The sequence below is a fragment of the Marmota flaviventris genome, chromosome 6 (assembly GCF_047511675.1).
Source record: "Marmota flaviventris isolate mMarFla1 chromosome 6, mMarFla1.hap1, whole genome shotgun sequence".
Classification (NCBI taxonomy): domain Eukaryota; kingdom Metazoa; phylum Chordata; class Mammalia; order Rodentia; family Sciuridae; genus Marmota; species Marmota flaviventris.
Window position 1 is genome coordinate 7916299 of NC_092503.1, and position 6000 is coordinate 7922298.

Below are 6000 nucleotides of genomic sequence, written 5' to 3' on the forward strand. Positions count from 1 at the left end.
CTGGAGGACCCCACCCTTTATCCCCGCCAGGCCAGAGGCGACAGCTCCCAGCCCACACTTGGACTATGCCTGTGCCTTTGTGGAATCTGTGGCCTATCTGTGTTTCATTTCATCCCTAGATGTGTCCACGTCTAGGAAGTTAAGATACACCTCGCTTTCTAGTGAATTAGCATCAGTTTTGGTTTCTCTTTTATGACCTAACTTATTCTAGCTCTTAGCTCTCAACTCCCCCCACCCTTTTGTTTGGAAGTGCAGAACGAGCACCAATAAATCTCTCATATATTTCTGAGAGTTCTATGGGGTTCTTTTTTTTTCTTTAATTTTTATTGTTGGTTGTTCAAAACATTACATAGTTCTTGACAAATCATATTTCACACTTTGATTCAAGTGGGTTATGAACTCCCATTTTTACCCCATATACAGATTGCAGCATCACATCGGTTACACATCCACTGTTTTACATATTGCTATAATAGTGTCTGTTGTATTCTGCTGCCTTTCCTATCCTCTACTATCCCCCATCCCCTCCCCTCCCATCTTCTCTCTCTACCCCATCTACTGTAATTCATTTCTCCCCCTTGTTTTTTTCCCCTTTCCCCTCACTTCCTCTTGTATGTAATTTTGTATAACCATGAGGGTCTCCTTCCATTTCCATGCAATTTCCCTTCTCTTTCCTTTTCCCTCCTACCTCTCACCCCTGTTTAATGTTAATCTTCTTCTCATGCTCTTCCTCCCAACTCTGTTCTTAGTTACTCTCCTTATATCAAAGAAAACATTTGGCATTTGTTTTTTAGGGATTGGCTAGCTTCACTTAGCATAATCTGTTCTAATGCCATACATTTCCCTGCAAATTCTATGATTTTGTCATTTTTTAATGCAGAGTAATACTCCATTGTGTATAACTGCCACATTTTTTTTTATCCATTCGTCTGTTGAAGGGCATCTAGGTTGGTTCCACAGTCTTGCTATTGTGAATTGTGCTGCTATGAACATCGATGTAGCAGTGTCCCTGTAGCATGCTCTTTTTAGGTCTTTAGGGAATAGACCGAGAAGGGGAATAGCTGGGTCAAATGGTGGTTCCATTCCCAGCTTTCCAAGAAATCTCCATACTGCTTTCCAAATTGGCTGCACCAATTTGCAGTCCCACCAGCAAAAGTCCCACCAGCAAAAGTGTGCCCTTTTCCCCACATCCTCGCCAGCACTTGTTGTTGTTTGACTTCATAATGGCTGCCAATCTTACTGGAGTGAGATGGTATCTTAGGGTGGTTTTGATTTGCATTTCTCTGACTGCTAGAGATGGTGAGCATTTTTTCATGTACTTGTTGATTGACTGTATGTACTCCTCTGAGAAGTGTCTGTTCAGGTCCTTGGCCCATTTGTTGATTGGGTTGTTTGTTATCTTATTGTCTAATTTTTTGAGTTCTTTGTATACTCTGGATATTAGGGCTCTATCTGAAGTGTGAGGAGTAAAGATTTGTTCCCAGGGTGTAGGCTCCCTATTTACCTCTCTTATTGTTTCTTTTGCTGAGAAAAAACTTTTTAGTTTGAGTAAGTCCCATTTGTTGATTCTAGTTATTAACTCTTGTGCTATGGGTGTCCTATTGAGGAATTTGGAGCCCAACCCCACAGTATGTAGATCGTAGCCAACTTTTTCTTCTATCAGATACCGTGTCTCTGATTTGATATCAAGCTCCTTGATCCATTTTGAGTTAACTTTTGTTTTTTTTTTTTTTTTTTTTTTAACCTTTTACCACAACTTTATTGAATTATCATTTATATACCATAAAGTCATGTTTTTAATGGGTGATTTTTAGCATATTCAGAATTGTGCAACTATCACCACTAATTTTAGAATATTTTAATCTCCCCACAAAGAAATCGCATACCCAGGGGCTGGGATTATAGTGCCATGGTAGAGTGCTTGCCTAGCACAGGTGAGGCACTGAATTCAATCCTCAGCACAACATAAAAATAAAGTATTATATGTCTATCTATCAAAAAAAAAAAATCCCATACCCAGTTACAGTCACTCCCCATTCTCTTTTCCTTAGCCCCTAGCAACTACCAATCTTTCTCTCTCTATGGATTTGTCTATTATAGAGACTTTAAACAGAATCATACAATATGCAGCCTTTTTATACCTGCTCACCATGTTTTCAAGGTTATTCTATATTTAGTATGTTTCATCACTTCATTCTTTTTTATAGGCAAATAATATTCCATGGTTTAGATAGAACATTGATCCATTCATTAGTTGGTCATGTAGGTTTGCACCTTTGGTCTATTAACAATGCTGCTATGGACATTTGCATGAGTTTGTGTGTGACAATGTTTTCTTTTGGATACATTTGTGGGAGTAGGATTACTGGGTCATATGGTAAGCTTGTTTTCTTTTTTTTATTTATTTTTTTTTTTTATTGTTGGTTGTTCAAAACATTACATAGTTCTTGATATATCATCTTTCACACTTTTCTTCAAGTGGGTTATGAACTCCCATTTTTAGCCCATATACAGATTGCAGAATCACATCAATTACACATCCATTGATTTACTTATTGCCATACTAGTGTCTGTTGTATTCTGCTACATTTCCTATCCTCTACTATCCCCCCTCCCCTCCCCTCCCCACCCCTCTTCTCTCTCTACCCCCTCTACTGACCTTCATTTCTCCCCCTTGTAATACTTTTCCCTCTCCCCTCATTTCCTCTTGTATGTTCTTTTGTATAACCCTGAGGGTCTCCTTCCATTTCCATGCAATTTCCTTTTTCTCTCCCTTTCCCTCCCACCTCTCATCTCTGTTTAATGTTAATCTTCTTCTCATGCTCTTCGTCCCTACTCTGTTCTTAGTTACTCTCCTTATATCAAAGAAGACATTTGGCATTTGTTTTTTAAGGATTGGCTAGCTTCACTTAGCATAATCTGCTCTAGTGCCATCCATTTCCCTGTAAATTCTATGATTTTGTCATTTTTTAATGCAGAGTAATACTCCATTGTGTATAAATGCCACATTTTTTTAATCCATTCGTCTATTGAAGGGCATCTGGGTTGGTTCCACAGTCTTGCTATTGTGAATTGAGCTGCTATGAACATCGATGTAGCAGTGTCCCTGTAGCATGCTCTTTTTAGGTCTTTAGGGAATAGACCAAGAAGGGGAATAGCTGGGTCAAATGGTGGCTCCATTCCCAGCTTTCCAAGAAATCTCCATACTGCTTTCCAAATTGGCTGCACCAATTTGCAGTCCCACCAGCAATGTACAAGTGTACCCTTTTCCCCACATCCTCGCCAGCACTTGTTGTTGTTTGACTTCAAAATGGCTGCCAATCTTACTGGAGTGAGATGGTATCTTAGGGTGGTTTTGATTTGCATTTCTCTGACTGCTAGAGATGGTGAGCATTTTTTCATGTACTTGTTGATTGATTGTATGTCCTCCTCTGAGAAGTGTCTATTCAGGTCCTTGGCCCATTTGTTGATTGGGTTGTTAGTTATCTTATTGTCTAATTTTTGGAGTTCTTTGTATACTCTGGATATTAGGGCTCTGTCTGAAGTGTGAGGAGTAAAGATTTGTTCCCAGGAAGTAGGCTCTCTATTTACCTCTCTTATTGTTTCTTTAGCTGAGAAAAAACTTTTTAGTTTGAGTAAGTCCCATTTGTTGATTCTAGTTATTAACTTTTGTGCTATGGGTGTCCTATTGAGGAATTTGGAGCCCGACCCCACAGTATGTAGATCGTAGCCAACTTTTTCTTCTATCAGACGCCGTGTCTCTGATTTGATATCAAGCTCCTTGATCCATTTTGAATTAACTTTTGTGCATGGTGAGAGAAAGGGATTCAGTTTCATTTTGTTGCATATGGATTTCCAGTTTTCCCAGCACCATTTGTTGAAGATGCTATCCTTCCTCCATTGCATGCTTTTAGCCCCTTTATCAAATATAAGATAGTTGTAGTTTTGTGGATTGGTTTCTGTGTCCTCTATTCTGTACCATTGGTCCACCCGCCTGTTTTGGTACCAGTACCATGCTGTTTTTGTTACTATTGCTCTGTAGTATAGTTTGAAGTCTGGTATCGCTATACCGCCTGATTCACACTTCCTGCTTAGCATTGTTTTTGCTATTCTAGGTCTTTTATTTTTCCATATGAATTTCATGATTGCTTTCTCTATTTCTACAAGAAATGCCTTTGGGATTTTGATTGGCATTGCATTAAACCTATAGAGAACTTTTGGTAATATCGCCATTTTGATGATGTTAGTTCTGCCTATCCATGAACAGGGTATATTTTTCCATCTTCTAAGATCTTCTTCTATTTCTCTCTTTAGGGTTCTGTAGTTTTCATTGTATAAGTCTTTCACCTCTTTTGTTAGGTTGATTCCCAAGTATTTTATTTTTTTTGAAGATATTGTGAATGGAGTGGTTGTCCTCATTTCCATTTCAGAGGATTTGTCGCTGATATACAGGAATGCCTTTGATTTATGCGTGTTGATTTTATATCCTGCCACTTTGCTGAATTCATTTATTAGCTCTAATAGTTTCTTTGTAGAGCCTTTTGGGTCTCCTAGGTATAGAATCATATCATCTGCAAATAGTGATAATTTAAGTTCTTCTTTTCCTATTTTTATGCCTTTAATTTCTTTCGTCTGTCTAATTGCTGTGGCCAGTGTTTCGAGAACTATGTTGAACAGAAGTGGTGAGAGAGGGCATCCCTGTCTTGTTCCAGATTTTAGAGGGAATGCCTTCAATTTTTCTCCATTCAGAATGATGCTAGCCTGAGGCTTAGCATAGATTGCTTTTACAATATTGAGGTATGTTCCTGTTATCCCTAGTTTTTCTAGAGTTTTAAACATAAAGGGATGCTGTACTTTGTCGAATGCTTTTTCCGCATCTATCGAGATGATCATATGGTTCTTATTTTTAAGTCTATTGATGTGGTGAATAACATTTATTGATTTCCGTATATTGAACCAGCCTTGCATCCCAGGGATGAATCCTACTTGATCATGGTGCACAATTTTTTTGATATGTTTTTGTATCCGATTCGCCAGAATTTTATTGAGGATTTTTGCATCTAGGTTCATTAGAGATATTGGTCTGAAGTTTTCTTTCTTTGAAGTGTCTTTGGTTTAGGTATCAGGGTGATGTTGGCCTCGTAGAATGAATTTGGAAGTTCTCCCTCTTTTTCTATTTCCTGAAGTAGCTTGAAAAGTATTGGTATTAGTTCCTCTTTAAAGGTTTTGTAAAATTCTGCTGTATACCCATCCGGTCCCGGGCTTTTCTTAGTTGGTAGTCTTTTGATGGTTTCTTCTATTTCCTCAATTGATATTGGTCTGTTTAGGTTGTCTATATCCTCCTGACTCAAACTGGGCAGATCATATGACTTCAGAAATTTATCGATGCCTTCACTATCTTCTAATTTATTGGAGTATAAGGATTCAAAATAATTTTTGATTATCTTCTGTATTTCTGAAGTGTCTGTTGTGATATTGCCTTTTTCATCCCGTATGCTAGTAATTTGAGTTCTCTCTCTTCTTCTCTTCGCTAGCATGGCTAAGGGTCTGTCGATTTTGTTTATTTTTTCAAAGAACCAACTTTTAGTTTTGTCAATTTTTTCAATTGTTTCTTTTGTTTCGATTTCATTAATTTCAGCTCTGATTTTAATTATTTCTTGCCTTCTACTTCTTTTGCTGTTGTTTTGCTCTTCTTTTTCTAGGATTTTGAGATGAAGCATGAGATCATTTATTTATTGGTTTTTTCTTTTTTTAAGGAATGAACTCCAAGCAATGAATTTTCCTCTTAGAACTGCTTTCAATGTGTCCCACAGATTCCGATATGTTGTGTCTGTGTTTTCATTAATCTCTAAGAATTTTTTAATTTCCTCCTTGATGTCTTCTATAACCCATTGATCATTCAGTAACCTATTGTTCATTCTCCAAGTGATGTATGCTTTTTCCTTCCTTCTTTTATCGTTGATTTTCAGTTTCATTCCATTATGATCAGATAGGATGCAT